Source organism: Setaria italica, chromosome V (assembly GCF_000263155.2).
Source record: "Setaria italica strain Yugu1 chromosome V, Setaria_italica_v2.0, whole genome shotgun sequence".
NCBI classification, from domain to species: Eukaryota; Viridiplantae; Streptophyta; class Magnoliopsida; order Poales; family Poaceae; genus Setaria; species Setaria italica.
The window spans coordinates 8,839,372-8,860,974 of NC_028454.1; the positions used below are offsets into that span (position 1 = coordinate 8,839,372).

At 46.3% G+C, this 21,603-nt stretch overlaps 1 pseudogene; it reads left to right on the forward strand.

Annotated features, from left to right (window-relative positions):
• The first annotated feature begins 80 nt into the window (after window positions 1-80).
• Window positions 81-21,011, forward strand: LOC111257311 (annotated as a pseudogene).
• Window positions 21,012-21,603: the final 592 nt, after the last annotated feature.

The window sequence follows — 21,603 nt, forward strand, 5'->3', positions numbered from 1 at the left end:
ATACTTTCCTAATACATTTATTTGAAGATGCAAATATTGTTACTATTTTCTATATTCTTAGTCAAACTTAAAAACCCGTCATGGGGATTAGTCACGATATAAGTAGGGACTAGCAAGCATCAAAACCCCATTCACTGCCCATCTATCGCTCAAATAAAAGAAACCATTGCATATGGTGGCGATGCGCTCGCGAGCCTTTCTCCAACCTTTCTGCTCTCGCGAGCCTTGAACTCGCATGGAACAGTTTTAGTGAGAGTGTGCCTCCAACTTTGGGAAGATTGTGAAGCCTTATTTACCTGTCCTTAAGTGGCAATAAGTTATGATCGAATGATAAGGACGGATTGGAATTCATCACCATGCTAGCAAACTGCAGCCAGCTTCAGCAACTGGCTTTTGATAATAATTCATTCATCGGTGAACTTCCTAGCTCAATAGCAAATCTATCGACAACTCACCAATTACTCTATATAGGAAACAATTGGATTTCGGGATTTATTCCATCCAGCATAGGTAATTTGCTTGGTCTAGAACTGCTTACGTTGGCAAATACTTTCATATCCGGAGTGATTCCAGATAGCATTGGTCGCATAGAAGACATGTCCGTGTTAGGCATTTACTACGCTAGCTTGTCAGGCATCATACCTTCATCACAAGAAACCTTACACAGTTGAAAACTCTATGCATACGATAGCAACTTGGAGGGTCCAATTCCAGCAAGCTTGGGGAACTTAAAGAATCTTTTTGTTCTTGATCTTTCAACGAAAGTGTGTTACCCGTTAAGATTTCATGTCGAAGCAGAGCATAAACCTCTCTCAAGACTGCAAAGCTATCATAGAGCAGATCAGTCTGAGGGCCGGGCTATGTACCCTTTCGGTAAGATTACCCCAAACTAGAGTCTGTAATTAATTAGCCAAGACTAGAATTACGTAGTTCTTGTGGTTGTACTGTTTTCCTGGGTGGCCGCTCCATGTTCCAATTAAGCATGATGATCTTGTATTAATAAAAGGTATATCATAAATAAAACAAGTTTAATCATTGAGTTCATTAAAACCATCACAACCCAAGGTATTGCAACTAAGCATATCTACCAAAAAAAGGGTAAAACCCAGGTTGACAAAGAATGATCATAAAAACTAGGTAAACCTTAATAGGGCCCATCAATTTTAAGTGCACAGCAATGCAAAAGTGATTAAATATAGTTATTGGGACAAAAGCACATGGACACACTTGCCTTTCTCCAAAGAATAGCTGCTCTGATTATCTTCAACTCTTGTTCCTCAAAGCTCTCGAACAACGTTCCTTATACTCACATCAATCATTGGCACAAGCATACAAAGCAAACAACAATCACAACTAAGAACAATACATCAATCATAGGAAAGCTTTAAAAGAGCGCACTAAAGGATAAGGCTTGAATCTGAAACACTGGGAACTAAACTATGGTTGAAATGACAAAGCTATCGAGAGATTTGAATTATAAAAGAAAGAGAAAAGCCTATGCGCTTCATATATTTCAATAAAGAAAATAATGTAAAGATATTTTAGAGAAACATCCTTAGCAAGTTATATTTATATATGAAAAGATAATGTAGAACTTAGTCAAATTTTATTTATAAACATTCAAGTACAATTTATGCAAATTAAAAATTTAATTTGAAAATAAAGTATATGGAAACATCTAAGCGCATAGCTTTATGATTCGGGTTGAACTAACCAAATATAATTCAAAAACATATTTATATTTATATTAAGTCAAATTAACATATAATTATGAAACCTCGAGATATAACTTATGTAGCTTTTATTTAGAAAACAAATTGAATAAACATTAATCAATTTAAGTTCAATTATGAACCACCGTGGTGCATCTCTAATTCACTTTTAATTGAAAGAGTTATTTAAATAAGCATTAACTAAATTAATATTTATTATGAAAAGTGGTTATAACACTAAGTAGCTTTTAATTAAGGAAGGCATGTTTAACATGCATTAATTAGATTAATATTAAATTTATTTTAAAAACATGCATGATGGAAAGATCAGTACTAACATGTAATTTGTGTTATCACGAACCTAACTCAACAAGAACGGATATAAACGGAGCTGTAACGAGGAGTCTATGGGTTAAACAAGGTTGCAGGGCCTAATCACGATTAACGGAAGGTTGTTGGGGCTAGCAAGGAAGATTTGCAAGACACTGGAATAGAGCTCGTTATTAGGTCAAAGCATAGGGTTAGATCTGTTAAAGTGCTCAGGTTGGACTTGGTTGCACGGATACAATCTAATCAGGGACATGGATGAAAAAAACAAGACACAAGGAAAAACTAACTATATATAGAGCTTTCTAGGGGCCTATGCGCAAAAGCACCATAGCTCAGCATCCATGGTGGACGGGCTCCTTGACGGCAAAATCCTCATGCTGGATTTATAAGCCTGGTAGTCCACCAAGGGGTTTCCCAAGTAGTTGATTTGTAGGTGAGGGTGATTGTGAAACCAAGAACTCGAAGGTGATTGTGAGAACACGAAGGGACACAAAGGTTTTAGACATGTTCGGGCCTCCGAAGAGTAATACCCTACGTCCTATATGCTGGTTTGTATTGCTTGAGATTGATGTGATTGTTGCGATATCCTCGGGGGTGCCCTTGGCCACCTTATATAGGTTGACGACCAAGAGTTAAAAGTCGGTTTGAATCTAATCTACTCGGTAGTTACATGGAAAGTAATCTGAGTTGGACTACAATACACGTTCCATGATATCCGAGCAGATTTGAACTGTCTTGTTGCCTTGACTTGCACTCCAAGTAACTTCATATCCTCGGCCCACACGCCCTGGTCGAGCGAGCCCTACTTGTCAGGTTCGGCCAGTATCCTGGTCGGCTGGGGCCCATGGGGTACCCATTTCTCTCAAGCCCCCGAGCGTTGTGTAGGCAAATAGAAACTTGAGGTCACCAAAACGAAACTTGAAATGAAGTCGGCTGAAGCTGCGAAGGCGTCATTGCGACGGAGAGGCTGCGCAGTGCTTAAAAGAAGAAAATCTGAGCAAACACAGAGCCAACGCGTAGAGCGAAGACGAGTGCCGAGTTGATGGATGCTGGCATCCAGTAGGTCGGAGCGAAGGTTACGGAGGGCGTCGCAAGAGAAACTCCGTAGGAGTAGCCCCCGAGCATTGAAACGATTAAGATAATCGGTACATTGGTCAAAGTACAAAAAATTATCCCATGATGTAGATCCTAGTGCTCGAACACAAGGATGGGTGCAGCCATGGAGGCCCGCCCACTAGAAGTAGGCACCCAGACCCAAGGACGAGGACTGATAGGACCGCGTAGCCACGCTGACCTGAAATAGGCGTCCAACCCCCGAGGACGAGGACTAGCGGAGCCGCGGAGGCATGCTGACCTGAAGTAGGCGCCCAGCCCCCGAGGATGAGGACTGGCGGAGCCATGAAGGCACGCCGACTTGAAATAGGCACCAAGTGTAACAACTCTACCTAAATTAAGTGCTTTTAAATATAAACTAGTGGCTAATCACTAAGTTAAAGAAGTAAAATGACCATTTTAACCCTAAGAAGCTCTTTTTGGAGTTTGAAATAAAACTTGGAATTTTATATGCAAACTTAAAATTTTGCCCAAACAAGAGTTGTAAAACTTTCAATTTCAAACAACTTTTGTTAAACGAACTTTGACTAATTCAGAGTGGGAGGAAGTCAAAAATAGCAATCAAAACTGGAGTACTAAAGAACCCTATAAACCTCCTAAGTCCTGGTTTTCAAATTTTCCCTCCAACTTTGCAAGCCTTTATCTCATGATTTCTTATCCAAACTCAAGTCAGGCTCTTAATAAAAGTTGTAGTCCCTCGAGTGTGTTCCAACTTTGTTACACTGACCCAGGTCCAAATCGGGCCAGAACCTGTTCAAAATCTTGGTCAAAGTGAGGTAAAACAGTCAACTCATCCCTTGAGCCCCACAACGCTAAGTCTGAAAAACTGCTCAGAGTGCACCTCTTGGCGAGGGCGTTCCTCCAAATTTTTGAACTAAACTCAAGAAATACCCTAAATAAAAGCTTAAACCCAGGGACCCCTACGTAGTTAAACCTTAAACCCAGGGGCTTGCTTGCAACTTTGTCACAGCTTTTCTTTTAAATAATAGGCAGAAATATGGTTGAATTTTGTAAATGCCCAGTAAATCGTAGAATAATCATAAAAATGCCAAACTACTTTTGCTAGAATCCTTTCTCTGTCTAGTTCCTAAGAAAAATAAGTTTGCTCATGTTACTGTTGTAAATAATATCCTACGCTTTTAATCATGTTGTAGGCCTTTTAAATCCTAATAAATAGAAGAAAAGTGGGAAAAATGTGGAACCAACTCTGTGATGCTTGTTTCTATGTGTAGAAGCTTAGAAAAATAGTTAGGGCTCTGGTGTAGCACTTTAAGTCACTGTTTTGACTTTAAATTGGGAATCTAAGTATAAATCTTCCTTTTTGCATAAGTTTTGATCTAGAGCTTAGAAAAATGTGAAACTAGTTGGGTTAATTTTGTTTTGCTGTAAAGTTCTCAGGAAAAATATAAATTGTTGTGCAAATCAGAAATAAAAACACCTTCCTTGCTAAGCATGTTTAATTAAGAAAAGAAATAGAGTAAATAGTAACCTTGTCCAAAAATTACGAAAAAATTCACCAAAGCACCTGTAACATACCCTTAACACACTGCTTAAGTTTCACCCTCTGTTGCACAATAATTTTGAAGATGGAAAAAATTAAGCTCAGTTTACCTTTAATAATAAAATGCATGTAACTTCTTTTTAAGTCATCCTTTGGCCCCCAAACTTTTACAGTAACCTAGTGATGGCTTAAGTGAGGTGCTGTAATTTTATCAATGACTTTAACTACTTTTTGGATATGAAGTCATTTTGGTTAATTAATCAACCTAAAGGAATAAAAGGAGAGCGCGAATTCTAATACGATAAATAAGTGGACACTGAAAGAGGTACATAAAAACATTCAGAAGTAAGTAATTATTCCAATGCATCCAAACCACCCAACACGACCTTTCACACTCTTTATGCAACTCTAAATGCAAGAAAGCTATATATGTACACAATCGCCATTCAACGCGAACTCAAGTTTAAAACGACCACTTTCGTTTGAAGTTAAAAAAAGTAAACCTCATCAAAGTGTTTGTGGCTGTTGTGACTCTTGTCTTAAGCCATGCCTTGTGTCGTTGAATAAACGCGCGAGTCCAACTAAATTTTTGTATGTGCATGTCGTATAGAAGCAACTCTCGCCGACGGAACCTACGAGCTCCACCCGGCACCAGAGAAAGACCCCGCTACGGAGCTTCACCACTTGGAAGGCGAGCCCGAACCGGAGCAAGATCCTGAGGACCCGCTAACTTTTCCTGAAGGCAAGCCCCGGAGCATAAATTCCTATCTTTGAATACTTGCAATATTATTGAACACTTTGATTGCGCATTTACGTTTCTAGGAGTTGTAATGAAACCTTAGATGCATGAACTTAGTACCTTGTTTGAATACTAGTTGCTAAAGTCGAGTAGTTGCAATGCTTAATAGGTTCCGGTAAAAGTCGAGTGATTTCCTATCACTCGCGAGTTATAGGAGTTGAATGTTTACTTATGTTGCAACTATAAGGACGATGGATGTGGTCGGGCTTATGTTCGATACTTGGTGGTTTTTCCCCGTCTGTCTAAAGGAAATTGATCTAAGGTTGAAATGTGTCGGCGTTCGTGATCAAGTGTTTGAAAGTACTAATCTCATACCTAGTATGGGATGGGGAAGCCTAGTACCTGATTGAACTGGGGCATGGCATACTCCCCCAGCTGCCTTGGAACACCGTTCCCATGGTGCATCATGTGGGTGCAAGTGCGGTCATAGTACGGCAGAGGCCGGGATTATGGAGCATGGCATGCCAAAGGCAGTTGGCCCTGACACGTGCCTAAGGGATCGATGGGGACGGCTGACAAATGAAGCAACCCTTCGTGGTGCGCGGATGTCGTGAGATTAGGTTCGCCATGCATGGTTAATAAATTCGAATCGATTCGTCTGCCTCTCACAGTTTGGGACTACTTGATCGCTATTCTGCACTGAGTAACGATGAAACATGATTACGAGATTAAGTTGATGCTTGTTATTTAACTGCTTGGAAATCATGCTTGTTTAGCATAAGTGGCTAATCTAGAATGGTTAAAGAACGTAGAACTTGAGCTAAAATATTGAAAGTAAGGACTGATTGTAGACGCTTGTGGCAAAGAAATCGCAGAGCCAGAAAGCCTTGCATGTCTAGGTCTTGGTAAAGCTTTTCACTCGACGGGTCAGTCTTGCTGAGTATTAGTTGCTCAGCCTTGTTGTGGCTTAATCTTTTCCAGTGATGTCAATAGTTTGGTTGCGGGCACCACTTGGCCTACCCAGCTCCCTCCGGGCTGGACAGTCGAGTGGGATCCCTCCTCGGACGGCGAGGGAAGGGATTTTTGATGTCATGATTGGATCCGTCGTGATGTCATGTATCGATGTTTAGCTTCCGCTTGTTTTATCCGACTTTTCGAACCTTGCAACTTGTTTGAATTTTCAGAAACTCTGATGTAATAATTTGTGACACTAAGGAATGTGATGGAATGTAGTAATCTCTGTGCTACTCACCTTCATGTGAGCGATGCTTCTCGATCCTGTTTAGGTGGTTCATCGGATGAAATCCAACGGTCGACCAGTTTGACTTGCTTAAAGTGCATAATCGCGTGTCAGGCGACTTCAACGCATTTTAGTCAGGTTAATTTGGGTGGTTCCGCCACAGCTAGCATCAGAGCTCGAAGCACGGTATGGAGAACAACAAACCTTAAAACACTTTTCCTGACTAAAACTTGCAAGAAACGAGTTGAAAAATTCGTAAGTTCGTTAAGGATGAATTTAGTACGAGGAGCCCTAGGGGAATTTTGGGTCTTTTAAGGTGGCTAATAATTATTGGTTATCTTCTGACTTCCAGCACTTGTTACCACGTCTATCATACGTGTGCCGAGATCTGCATCGCGAGTGTGCGAAGGGTGATAGGAATTCGATTCCAACGAGCCTATCATCACGGTTGTTTCGCCCACGTCTATTATACGTGCGCAGGTTCCGTATGTTAATTCATGCGAAGGATGGTATGGTTCGATTCCAACGAGCCTATCATCACGGTTGTTCGCCCACGTTTATTATACGTGTGCATGATTCCGCATCACGAGAATGTGAAGGGTTATATGGTTCTATTCAAGGGAACCTATTTCCACGGTTGTTGCGCTGTCCATGCAGCGTTAAACGCATGGGTGCCGTTTCTATAGTGAACGGTAATGATTGTGGACGCTTTTGTGAGTACTGGCACGGAAAGTTCAAGCTATGATGTGTTTTTCTGCGGGTACACTAACAACGTTGCGTACGAAACGATGCTTAGCAACTCGACTAGTTATTATAGTGAGAGTCGTATTGTTGCCTTGCCACCGGCACTAACCACGTAAGTTCAAAGATTTTTGGCGATTATTTTTGGTTGAGAGGATGACTAGGACGTGCATGCATTAAGAAATAAAAACCGCAACCTAAGGAAATAAAACCAAGCTCGAGTGTGTCGTAAAAAGAAATGCACCGCGATAAGGATCGTCTAGTTGTCCTTTTTTTTCCGCCATGCACGTTTAAATAAATCTTTCAGGTTGTTCCATATGATAACTTCAGAAACTTTATATAAGAAATTTGTGTTAAATCTCCCAAGTAAACTGCTGAAAATTTTTCACAAAGTACTACCACTTGGGTTGAGAGTTGTGATCAGTTTTGTGACCCCCTGTTGGCTGTTAGCCCTGAGTGCACACCAGTTGGAATTCTGCTGTTTCGACCACCTTAAGAACTTTTTCTGCTAGGAGTCCCTTAAGAAACGTTTCTCAAAACTTAATAAAGAACTTACTGGTAAAATTGCAGCTTCATTAGGTCTCTTGTTTTGAAGTTATGTTCAGTTTACTTTGACTCGGGTCTGAAAAATTCTAGCATGTACACTTAATGGGAATCTGAGGTTATCACCTTGTTAGGTCCTGTTCTAGCCCTACCTTTGAATACCAAACTTGTTACGCACTATCTAAAGAACATGCTGGTAAAATTTGAGAAATTTTGGATGAATAATTGCTGAGTTATGAGCTTTTCTCTAACTGCTAGAAATCTGTTTTGATTTCCAAGTGTTAACTCCGTTTCTCACTTGTCCTTTGGTTACAGTGGCTCAGCCTGTGCACGTTGCAGTCGGTACGGATGGCACCACCTACTCACGGTGCCTTCACTACGAGGGTTTCCTAGCCGTACTGTGGGACACCCTGCGCTCTTTTGGGTACCCGTCACCGCCAGTTTACGCGGGACGTGCATACCAGGACCGCGGGATTCCGCGGAGTCGCGTGCACGTGCGGGTGCCCCCGCCTCCGGGTCAGCCACAGTGTCCGCTTTTGGAGGTGGTGGCCGAGGGATAGACACTACAGGACACCTGGGAGTTCGCAGCCTTGCAGACCCTGACACAGTTTTGCCGGGCACACCCTCTTGAGATCGTGCTGGACCCGATTGGGTTGTGCTCTGCTCGGGATACGAGGGACCCGGATTGGTTGGATCGTATGGAGCATATGGACTTACTCAGGGTTATGGATCCACAACGCACGATTTTTGTTTCAGCTCGTTGCCTGAACGTGTTCTTCCGGATGGTTGAGATGCAGAGCCGAGCGATGGCTACGGTGATCGGGATGGCAGTGGCCAACCAGGTCGCTTTATCTGCCGTGCAGAGTGGCATGGTGGACCAGTCGCTTGAGCTAGTACAGAAGGATGTCCAGATTGCTGAGATGCAGGACAAGATCACTCGTTTGGAGGAGGAGATTGTGGATATGGAGCATGATATGGAGATCTTGGCTGACCAGTTCTATGATGTGAACATGGAGCCGGCGAACGTCAATGAGCACCTGCAGGAGCATCACGATGAGCTTAATGCCATTCACACCTTAGAGATGCAGCAGGATGAGCCGATGGCCCAGGAGGAGGAGCCTGAGGAGATCGAGGGCTTTTCGAGCATGGACTATGAGGAGGCCTCTCCGCAGCCTCCAGTTGGCGATGCTCACTCTCCTGCCCTTAGCTTTGCCTCCGTGGGCAACCTCGACGACTTCTAGTTGTGTTGACTTGTTGTTGAGGGGTTCTCTTTTGTTTTTACTCCTCGGCGACCTATATTTTGGCTAGTGATATAATAGGTTAGCTTGAGTTGAGTATTTGGGAGTTGAGAAACTGATTCTATGTTGGATTGCCGTTGCTATCTTTAGTGTAATGTCTGAAATTTATGGCAGAACTGCAGTGACTGTTTCTCCTCAGTTTTACCCCTGTCTCCACTCGTTTTTGAGCCAAAGTTTGAATACCAAAGTTGTGCAAAAACTTCTGTTCTAACTATTCGTAAATTTTCAGCTCCTTCGGATCTGTCAAACGCCCGCTAGAGCCAAAACCCCACTGTTCAGCTTGCTGAAAAATCAGCCGGACAGCAACTTGCTAGAACGTCTAAACGACCTCTTTTCCTTCCTTTTCGGTCGACAAGCGTAACATGAAAGTGGTTGTGTACGATATATTCTAACCCTCACTTAAGGATGAGAACCTTGTGCACTTCGAAGAAGAGATATGCACCTACTCAATAAAAGTTTTGATTGTTGCTTTTGCACCATCGGCAAGACTAGCGTTTATCATTTCCGCACATAATGTTTCCTTATGGTTAAACAAGATTTTGGGGCTATGTGACTAATGGAAAGGTGAATCTTGCAGATGGCACATCGCATATGCTCCGGCTCCATTCCTAGTGGCAGCGAGGTGCCTCCCCCACCTCCGCCTCCAACCACCCTCGAGGCAATCTTGGCGGCTCAAACCGAGCTGCTGAGGCACATCGCTCAGGGACAGCAGCAGCAGCAGCCCTAGGGAGGAAGAGCCCATCAGCAGCCTCATGTTGCTCGCTACGAGGACTTTCTGGGGACCCAGCCTCCTCTGTTCCACAAGACGGAGGACCCGCTTGACGCCGATGCCTGGATTCGTGCCATCGAGTCCAAGTTCTCCCTTCTCACCGCCCATTGCCCGGAGGAGAACAAGGTTCGGTTCGCCGCGCAACAGTTGCATGGTTCTGCTCTCCTGTGGTGGGATCACTACCACGCCATGCAGCCGGCCGACCACGTCGTCGGCTGGGAGGAATTCAAGACAGCGTTCAAGGGCCATCACATCCCTGAGGGTCTTCTGGAGCGCAAGCTCAATGAGTTCCTGGCTCTCACCCAGGGAGGCCGCGACGTCCTGCACTATGCGCAGGCTTTCAATGACCTGTGTCGCTATGCAGGCTATCATGCAGACTCTGATGAGAAGTAGAGGGACCGCTTCCACAGAGGCTTGAGCCTGGAGCTCAAGGAAAGCCTGAATCCCATCAAGGTGGATTCCTACAATGAACTGGTGAACCTGGCAATTTCCCAGGAAGATTGCATGAGGGCTCTCAAGGCTGACCTGAAGCGAAAGGCTCCAATGCCGGCACCCGGCCCACCGGCCCAGAAATACAAAGTGGTTCCCCCACAGGCGTCTCACAGGCCCGCACAACCTAGGAGATGGGTTGCTCGACCTCCACCGCAGGCAGCACCTCATTTCCCTGGATTCCAGCCGCAAGGGCCCCGACCTACTCTTCCTATGCCGCCATGCCTAGTCACTGGAAACCGCTGTTTCACCTGCGGGAACCCAAGACACTTTGCCAAGAACTGCCCCCGCAACAAGAATCAACGACCCGGTCAGAGCAATGCACTGAGCAACAAGGGGAAGAAGCCGAGGGTTCAGGTCCGACAAGGCAGGCTGAACTACACCACCCTTGCTGAACTTCCAGAGGGTGCACCAGTGATGACGGGTACCTTTTCTATCTATAACCAACCCGTCCTTATTCTGTTTGATTCGGGAGCATCTCATAGTTTCATTGGGACTAGAACCAGTGCTAAGTGTGGGTTAGATTTCTGTCACACAAAAGGTGCTTATATAATCTCTACCCTGGGTAGGAAAGTAACTTCACACCAAGTGAGCCGCAAGGTGCCTATCCAGTTGGGGAGAACCCTTTTTAAGGAAAACCTCCTTATCCTTGGGATAGAAGGAATAGATATTATCTTGGGTATGGATTGGATGACTCGACATCGAGTGGCACTAGACATCCCTGCCAGAGCCGTCCATATAAACTCACCCATTTATGGTAGCTCAATCATACACTTACCCCCCCGAGAGTGCCAAACTTTTTGTGCCTATCCCTTGACTGAAGCCCGTTTAGAAGACATCCCAGTGGTGTGCGAGTATCCCGATGTGTTTCTAGATGATTTGCTGGGTATGCTGCCTAATAGAGATATCGAGTTTGCTATTGAGTTGCAACCAGGTACTGCCCCAATTTCAAAGAGACCGTACCGGATGCCACCAGCCGAGCTGGCAGAAATGAAAGCTCAGTTTCACGATCTGTTGGACAAAGGTTTTATTCATCCAAGTACATCACCTTGGGGTGTCCCCGCCTTGTTTGTGAAAAAGAAGGACGACAGTCTGCGTATGTGTCTGGACTACTGCCCTCTCAATGCGGTGACGATAGAGAACAAGTACCCACTACCCCGCATTGATGTTCTGTTCGATCAGTTAGCTGGAGCTAGAGTGTTTTCCAAAATTGACCTCCATTCTGGCTACCATCAAATCAAGATCCACCCGTGCGACATTCCTAAGACTGCTTTCTCTACACGGTATGGACTCTATGAGTACTTAGTCATGTCATTTGGGCTTACTAATGCACCAGCTTATTTCATGTACCTCATGAATTCGGTGTTTATGCTCGAACTCGACAAATTCATCGTGGTTTTCATTGACGATATCTTGGTGTACTCAAAGGATGAGGAAGAACATGCAGAGCACCTACATACTGTACTCCAACGCTTAAGAGATCACCAACAATATGCCAAATTCTCTAAGTGTGACTTCTGGCTGGACAGTGTTAAATTCTTGGGGCACACCATATCCAGAGACGGTATAGCAGTAGACCCAAGCAAAGTGCAAGAAGTAATGGACTGGAAGTCGCCCACTTCAGTTCATCGGATTCGAAGTTTTCTCGGGTTAGCAGGTTACTACCGTCGCTTCATTCCTGACTTCTCAAAAATAGCTAAGCCAATGACGAAACTGCTAAGGAAGGGAGTTAAGTTCATGTGGAGTGACAAATGTGAAGAAGCCTTCCACACCCTGAGACAATTACTGACCTCTGCGCCGGTTTTAGCTCAGCCCAACACCACTAGGCTGTTTGACGTATATTGCGATGCCTCTAGCACTAGACTGGGTTGTGTTCTTATGCAAGACAGCCGAGTCATTGCCTATGCCTCACGAGCGCTACGGCCACATGAGTTGAACTACCCTACCCATGATCTCGAGTTAGCAGCAATCGTTCATGCTCTGAAATTATGGAGGCATTATCTTATGGGAACTCGATGCAACATCTATACGGATCACAAGAGTCTTATGTACATCTTCACTCAAGCAGACCTCAACATGCGCAAGAGAAGATGGTTAGAATTAATCAAAGATTATGACCTAGAAGTGCACTATCACCCATGCAAAGCCAATGTAGTTGCCGATGCTCTCAGCCGCAAGATCCATTGTAACTGCTTATCGGCAATTAATTATGCCGAGACCCTCTGTCATGAAATGGCTAAACTCAACTTGGAAATTGTTCCCCATGGCACCTTAAGTCATATTTCTTTAGAGCCTACCCTGCTTGACCAAATAATTTTAGCACAACTAGAGGATGAAGAGATAAACCTTATCAAGGAGAAACTCGCACAGGAGGATGAGGGATATAAGCATTTCTGATAGGATTGGAGAGGAGTGGTACATTATGAAGCTCGACTCGTAGTTCCAAATGATCCCGATCTTAGGAAACAAATTCTGGACGAAGCACACCTTTCCAAGTTCTCGATTCACCCTGGTAGTACCAAGATGTACCACAACCTCTGACAAAATTTCTGGTGGAGTGGAATGAAACCCGACATTGCACGATATGTTTCAGAGTGTGATACCTGTCAGCGAGTCAAAGCAAGCCACTTAAGGGTAGCTGGCCCCTTGCGGCCACTGCCTATTCCCTCGTGGAAGTGGGAGGACATAAGCATTATAGTCAGACTACCCAATACCTCCCGCAAACATGATTCGATATGGGTTATAGTAGACCGACTTACCAAAACAGCGCATTTTCTTCCAGTACACACCACCCGCGCCATACAGAAATATGCAGAACTGTACCTTGACCGGATTGTTTCCTTGCATGGTGTACCTAAGACGATCATCTCTGATCGAGGTAGTCAGTTTGTAGCACGCTTTTGGGAGCAGTTGCAGTTTTCACTTGACACTAAATTTATTCGTAGTTCCACATATCATCCTTAAACCGATGGACAAACTGAAAGGGTTAACCAGATTTTGGAAGATATGCTACGCGCCTGTGCCATTCATTATGACAAGAACTGGGATAAGTGTTTGCCATTAGCGGAATTCTCATACAACAATAGTTACCAAGCTAGCCTGAAAATGGCGCCTTTTGAAGCCTTGTATGGACGTAGATGCCGAACCCCGCTAAGCTGGTCGCAACAGTGTATGGACCTGACCTGGTCATGGAGGCCGAAGAAAAAGTAAGAGTTATTCGTGAAAATCTCAAGGCCGCCCAGTCTCGACAAAAGAGCTATTCCGATCAAAGAAGAAGACCTATCCAATTTGAGGTTGGGGATTTTGTATACCTGCGGGTTTCACCGACCAAAGGCGTACAACGTTTTGGAGTAAAAGGAAAGTTGGCTCCGCGCTATATTGGTCCCTATGAGATTGTAGAAGTTTGTGGACCCGTAGCGTATCGAGTTAAACTTCCAGAGAAGATTGCAGCGATACACGATGTTTTCCATGTCTCACAACTCAAGAAGTGCATTCGGGTTCCAACTGAAATCATCGCCTCGGAAGAATTGGAGATTGAACCCGATTTAACATACAAGGAGTATCCTGTTAAGATCCTTGACCGGAAGGAAAGACATACTCGTAGGCAAATGGTAAAAATGTACAAAATTTGGTGGAGTAACCATACGGAAGATGAAGCGACCTGGGAGACGGAAGAGTATCTCAACACTAACTTCCGCGGTTTTCTTTTCGACCAGGAAGGTACGTTGCACCGGCCACACTAGTTCCTTTCTGCACTTGAATCTCGGGGCGAGATTCCTTTAAGGGGGGTAGGCTGTAACAACTCTACCTAAATTAAGTGCTTTTAAATATAAACCAGTGGCTAATCACTAAGTTAAAGAAGTAAAATGACCATTTTAACCCTAAGAAGCTCTTTTTGGAGTTTGAAATAAAACTTGGAATTTTATATGCAAACTTAAAATTTTGCCCAAATAAGAGTTGTAAAACTTTCAATTTCAAACAACTTTTGTTAAAGGAACTTTGACTAATTCGGAGTGGGAGGAAGTCAAAAACAGCAATCAAAACCGGAGTACTAAAGAACCCTATAAACCTCCTAAGTCCTGGTTTTCAAATTTTCCCTCCAACTTTGCAAGCATTTATCTCACGATTTTGTATCTAAACTCAAGTCAGGCTCTTAATAAAAGTTGTAGTCCCTCAAGTGTGTTCCAACTTTGTTACACTAACCCAGGTCCAAATCGGGCCAGAACCTGTTCACAATCTTGGTCAAAGTGAGGTAAAACAGTCAACTCATCCCCTGAGCCCCACAACGCTAAGTCTGAAAAACTGCTCAGAGTGCACCTCTTGGCGAGGGCGTTCCTCCAAATTTTTGAACTAAACTCAAGAAATAACCTGAATAAAAGTTTAAGTCCTCAGTTTGGAGAGCAACTCCTTCAATAACACTTCAGTCTAATTCAACTTGGAAGCTGCCCTAAATTCGACTCAAACATAGCTAAGTTCCTGAAATTCCACCTCTCCGGCCAAAATTGGCTAAGTCTGGATTTCCAGATTTTTAGCAAACTTTGGCACGAGATATCTTCAAATCCTTTCACAATCTAAACCAGCACCTTAAACCAAGTTTGAACTACGTCCAGAGTTGAACAAGTTTGTTTAAAGGAGTTTTGGAAGATGTGTTGCAAAATCTTAAGTTAGGATCTCCCAAAGCCGGTCGGGCTTGCTGCCCGAAGGGGGCCTCGACGCCCGCGCGCCAGAGCACGTTCGCCCGCGCGCCACGCGTCGCGTGGCCGCCGGCCACCGGCAGTTCGCCGGCGCCCTATCACCGGCAAGACAACGATAGGGCAAGGGCCACGGCGCCCAACCCGCGCTTGCGACAGGACGGTGCGAATGCCGGGCTAGCGAACCGCCGGCCGCGCGGGTGTCCTTTTCCCCCTGCCACGGCTCTGCTCCGCCAACCGTGCTCCGCCCGTCCGCGGGAGAAGCCGCCACGCCGATGACATCCCGCGCCTCCGCCCGCTCGCCCAACCCCAATGGTAGCCCTCCGCTTCGCCCGCCCGACAGACCGGAAGCCTCAGACACGCATCGCCCAAGGCCAATCCCCGCCGGAGACCACTCGGAGCTCCGACTCCTCTGCCCAATGGCGCCGCTGGCCAATGGCCGCCTCGCCCGCGCACCCGCCGCACCTGGCCTTATCCTTCCTCCACCAGAGCCCCGCCTCGACCCTCCGCTCCACCGCTGCCCTATAAAAAGGTCCCTCTCACCGGCAACGCCACCCTTTGCCACCACCCACAATCGCGCCACCGCTTCCTCCTCTGCGCCGCCACTAATCTTCCGTGGAGCTCACCCCTCCGCGCCACCCCGCACTCCGGCGACTTCACCGCTTGCTTTGCCAACCCACCGCGCACGTCTCCGAGCAGCTCGTGGCCTCCCCGACGCCGCCGATGCGCCGGAACGTCGCCTGCACCGCCGCCAGCCAAGCTCTGTTGCCGCCGCCGCGTTCCGATCCCCGTCGGCCATCTCCGTCGCCCCAACCCCGCCAAACCGAGCTCAGGTGAGCCCCCGCACCTCTCCGGCCACTTGTTGCCCCATCCTCGCCGGCGAACCGCCGGGGATTTCCTCACCGCCGCCGCGCGCGCCCCGGGGACCACATTGCATCGTCCCCATTCTTTCCAGGGGCTTGAGCGCAAAACTCAAGGACCCCTGTGTAGTTAAACCTTAAACCCAGGGGCTTGCTTGCAAGTTTGCCACGGCTTTTCTTTTAAATAATAGGCAGAAATATGGTTGAACTTTGTAAATGCCCAGTAAATCGTAGAAAAATCATAAAAATGCCAAACCACTTTTGCTAGGATCCTTGCTCTGTCTAGTTCCTAAGAAAAATAAGTTTGCTCATGTTAATGTTGTAAATAATATCCTATGCTTTTAATCATGTTGTAGGCCTTTTAAATCCTAATAAATAGAAAAGTGGGAAAAATGTGGAACCAACTCTGTGATGCTTGTTTCTATGTGTAGAAGCTCAGAAAAATGGTTCGGGCTCTGGTCTAGCATTTTAAGTCACTGTTTCGACTTTAAATTGGGAATCTAAATATAAATCTTCCTTTTTGCATAAGTTTTGATCTAGAGCTCAGAAAAATGTGAAACTAGTTGGGTTAATTTTGTTTTGCTGTGAAGTTTGCTGGAAAAATATAAATTGTTGTGCAAATCAGAAAGAAAAACACCTTCCTTGCTAAGCATGTTTAATTAAGAAAAGAAAAGGAGTAAATAGTAACCTTCTCCAAAAATTATGAAAAATTCACCAAAGCTCCTGTAACATACCCTTAACACACTGCTTAAGTTTCACCCTCTGTTGCACAGTAACTTTGAAGATGGAAAAAGTTAAGCTCAGTTTACCTTTAATAATAAAATGCATGTAACTTCTTTTTAAGTCATCCTTTGGCCCCCAAACTTTTACAGTAACCTAGTGATGGCTTAAGTGAGGTGCTGTAATTTTATCAATGCCTTTAACTACTATTTGGATATGAAGTCATTTTGGTTAATTAATCAACCTAAAGGAATAAAAGGAGAGCGCAAATTCTAATACGATAAATAAGTGGACACTGAAAGAGGTACATCAAAACATTCAGAAGTAAGTAATTATTCCAATGCACCCAAACCACCCAACACGACCTTTCACACTCTTTATGCAACTCTAAATGCAAGAAAGCTATATATGTACACAATCGCCATTCAACGCGAACTCAAGTTTAAAACGACCACTTTCGTTTGAAGTTAAAAGAAAGTAAACCTCTCCAAAGTGTTTGTGGCTGTTGTGACTCTTGTCTTAAGCCATGCCTTGTGTCGTTGAATAAACGCGCGAGTCCAACTAAATTTTTGCATGTGCATGTCGTATAGAAGCAAATCTCGCCGACGGAACCTACGAGCTCCACCCGGCACCAGAGAAAGACCCCGCTGCGGAGCTTCACCACTTGGAAGGCGAGCCCAAACCGGAGCAAGATCCTAAGGACCCGCTAACTTTTCCTGAAGGCAAGCCCCGGAGCATAAATTCCTATATTTGAATACTTGCAATATTATTGAACACTTTGATTGCGCATTTACGTTTATAGGAGTTGTAATGAAACCTTAGATGCATGTACTAGTTGCTAAAGTCGAGTAGTTGCAATGCTTAATAGGTTCCGGTAAAAGTCGAGTGATTTCCTATCACTCGCGAGTTATAAGAGTTGAATGTTTACTTATGTTGCAACTATAAGGACGATGGACAGGGTCGGGCTTATGTTCGATACTTGGTGATTTTCCCCGTCTGTCTAAAGGAAATTTATCTAAGGTCGAAACGTGTCGGCGTTCGTGATCAAGTGTTTGAAAGTACTAATCTCATACCTAGTATGGGATGGGGAAGCCTAGTACCTGATTGAACTGGGGCGTGGCATACTCCCCCGGCTGTCCTTGGAACACCGTTCCCATGGTGCATCATGTGGGTGCAAGTGCGGTTATAGTACGGCAGAGGCCGGGATTATGGAGCATTGCATGCCAATGGCAATTGGCCCTGACACGTGCCTAAGGGATTGATGGGGACGGCTGACAAATGAAGCGACCCTTCGTGGTGCGCAGATGTCGTGAGATTAGGTTCGCCATGCATGGTTAATAAATTCAAATCGATTCGGCTGCCTCTCACAGTTTGGGACTACTTGATCGCTATTCTGCACTAAGTAACAATGAAACATGATTATGAGATTAAGTTGATGCTTGTTATTTAACTGCTTGGAAATCATGCTTGTTTAGCATAAGTGGCTAATCTAGAATGGTTAAAGAACGTAGAACTTGAGCTAAAATATTGAAAGTAAGGACCGATTGTAGACGCTTGTGGCAAAGAAATCGCAGAGCCAGGAAGCCTTGCATGTCTAGGTCTTGGTAAAGCTTTTCACTCGACGGGTCAGTCTTGTTGAGTATTAGTTGCTCAGCCTTGTTGTGGCTTAATCTTTTCCGGTGATGTCAATAGTTTGGTTGCGGGCACCACTTGGCCTACCCAGCTCCCTCCGGGCTGGACAGTCGAGTGGGATCCCTCCTCGGACGGCGAGGGAAGGGATTTTTGATGTCATGATTGGCTCCGTCGTGATGTCATGTATCGACGTTTAGCTTCCGCTTTTTTTATCTGACTTTTCGAACCTTGCAACTTGTTTGAATTTTCAGAAACTCTGATGTAATAATTTGTGAAACTAAGTAATGTGATGGAATGTTGTAATCTCTGTGCTACTCACCTTCGTGTGAGCGATACTTCTCGATCCTATTTAGGTGGTTCATCGGATGAAATCCGACGGTCGACCAGGTTGACTTGCTTAAAGTGCATGATCGTGTGTCAGGCGACTTCAATGCATTTTAGTCAGGTTAATTTGGGCGGTTCCGCCACAGCAAGCCCCCGAGGACGAGGACCGGCAAAGCCATGAACGCACGCTGACCAGAGTTAGGCGTCCAGCCCCCGAGCATGAGCGCAAGGACTGGTGGAAGCACGTCGAGTTGCCTCCCGCCCTAAGCCGAGGCAGAGAGGTTGGCTGGGCGACGGGCGACACGTGGAGTCATCTACGGTACCTAGCCGCCGAGCCTGGGAGCAGGACGAGTTGCAAAAGCATGCCAAGTTGCCTCTTGCCCTGAGCTAGCAAGGTCGACCGGGTGACGGGAGGCACGCCAAGTCATCTGCGGTGCCCAGCCCCCGAGCCTTGGAGCCGGCCGAGCCACAGAAGCACGCCAAGCCGCCTCCCGCCCCGAGCTAGAGAGGTCAGTCGGGCAATGGGAGGCACGCCGAGTCGTCTGCGGTGCCCAGGCCCCGAGCCTAGGAGCCGGACGAGCCACAAAAGCATGCCAAGTCGCTTCCTGTCCTGAGCTAGAGAGCTCGGCCGGGTGACGGGAGGCACACCGAGTAGTTTTTTGAGCTGTAAAAGGACAATACAATCATTATGTAGCATAATGTAGATTATTTAATCATTGAACAACTCGGAAGTTTAATACGCTGTAGAAGTAAACTCTTGCTAATCCTGCTCTTGTAGGCCAAGTAAATTCCCCAGGTAGTTAGCTTATTACGTTCAAGCACCTAGCCCTACTAACCACTGCTCATGGAGAGGATAGTTTATCTCAGGCTATAGCGCTGGGGCTGACCTGATGCTCGCATATAGGAGACGCGCAGGATGAGTCAAGGTTTCACGGATTAAGGCGTGTGCTACCCGAGTACTTTAGCAACCGTTAACAGGGACGGATAAGCCGCAAAGCAACTGGAGCTATGCAAAAAAGCACCAGCATGAGCTGGGCACCCATGGGGTGTAGCCCCCGGCCGCCCGTGTAGTGGGTGGACCAAGCTGTATAAGTAGGCACGGTGCGACCAAGGTGGTCGGCGAAAGTCACGAGGACATAGGAGAGCTGAGGTGGTCGACAAAAGTCACAGGAACATGGAGGAGCCGAGGTTTATGTAGGTATACGGAAGTCGTAAAATATTTAATTATAAATAAGACTTATCCTTATTTGTGGTCAAGTCAAAAAACCCGCGTGTCATCTTCGCGTTTAGGCTTAGAAGCCCCTGAGCGTGGTCGTCGGATAGTTGTTGGTGAAGCAAACTAGTTGGGCATGCCCAACTAATTCATGTCGAGGCCGAGTTGTTGGAGTTGTTAGCGGCACGTTTGTGGTATGCTACTGCCGAGTCGATGCGGCCATCGGGTCGTGGCCGGCTGGCCGCCACGCTCACAGTACAACATGCCTAGGTTGTGCTGCCAAACCAAGGGTGCATGTAAATCTTTCCGAAGCTTGTAAGGAAGCCCTCACATATTAAGGAACTCTATACCTAATACCATCATGGTTGTTTTGCAAAAAAGTCTCTCAACTTTTTTGTAATCAACCCGCAGTCTTTGGAATGTCTTGAAGATTGTGCAAAAAGATCCCCAAACTTTACTGCAATTGGCCATCGAAGCTCCCACAGCGTGCACCTATGCCACATGCGGTGCGGACGGGTGTGCCGGCTGCGACTGCAAGCTCCTCGCTGCGGCAGGGACCAGGTCGAGCAGCGACAGCAATGACGAAGGGGAGTAGTCTGCGTCTGCGTGCCATGCCACCGTCACCGGGCAAGCTGTGGTAGCGGCGGAGTGGGAGAGTGAGTCCATTGGCGTGTGGAGGGTGCCGTGGGGCAGGTGGGTGGCGGAGATCTGCAACCCACACCTCGCTGTGTGCAAGTGGCTCAGCACCTTCGACACCACTGAGGACGCCGCGCGTGCCTACAACGTCGCCACCGTCGAGTTCCGAGGCTGCTGTGCCAAGCTCAACTTCCCCGACGATGCGGCTCTCGCACCTGCACCTTCCTAGGTGCTGACCTCGACATACCAACACCACCACCACCTGCCGCAGCCGCTGCTCGAGAGCCTGCACGAGACCTGCGGGTCGAACGCATCCTCATCAGTGGACGTGGCTCTTGTGGTAGCGGCACCGACTGGGCAGCACGACACGAGGCCGGTGCCGAAGGAGCAGGACATATGGGACACGCTAAACGAGTTCATGATGATGGATGACGGTAGCTTCTGGTCGCCCATGCCATGATCGTCATATTCTCCTCTTGTCTTCACTTTCGTTGCTTAGCAGATAATGGTGGTCAGCTGCCCTCTAGTCTGTCGTCAATCGCCAGCCATCCATTGCTTTTATATGGTTTTACACTAGCTTTTGGGCTTTGATCACACCTCCACACCCATACGAAACGACTAGCTAGAGCGATGTTGATCTACTGCCTACCGCGCGCTAGGGCGAGCAGCTACTCACTCGGGCTGCATGCCCTACCCACCACCTGGACCTAAGAGGTGAAGGAGAGAGGAGGAAGGGGGAAGGAAACAAGGAGCCGAGTGCCTCTTTGTAGTCAACCAAGTAGAGCCATATGCTAGTGAAGGCATGGCGCCAGCGAGGGGGGCGCAGCGGCAGTCGGCAGGCAACGCAAACAGGGGCGGAGGTCGAGACCTCACACCCCCCTCTCAATGACGTCCATCCCCTTCAGATCCGGAACTAAAGCCTCCACACCTAGCAATTGGGGGCTCGATTTTGCACTTGATTGGAACGATTTGGAGTGGATTATAGAAGGGAGGTGGATGGAAATGAGAAGAAGAGGAAAACGCACTCCTGCTCATGGTGGCCAGAGGCACTG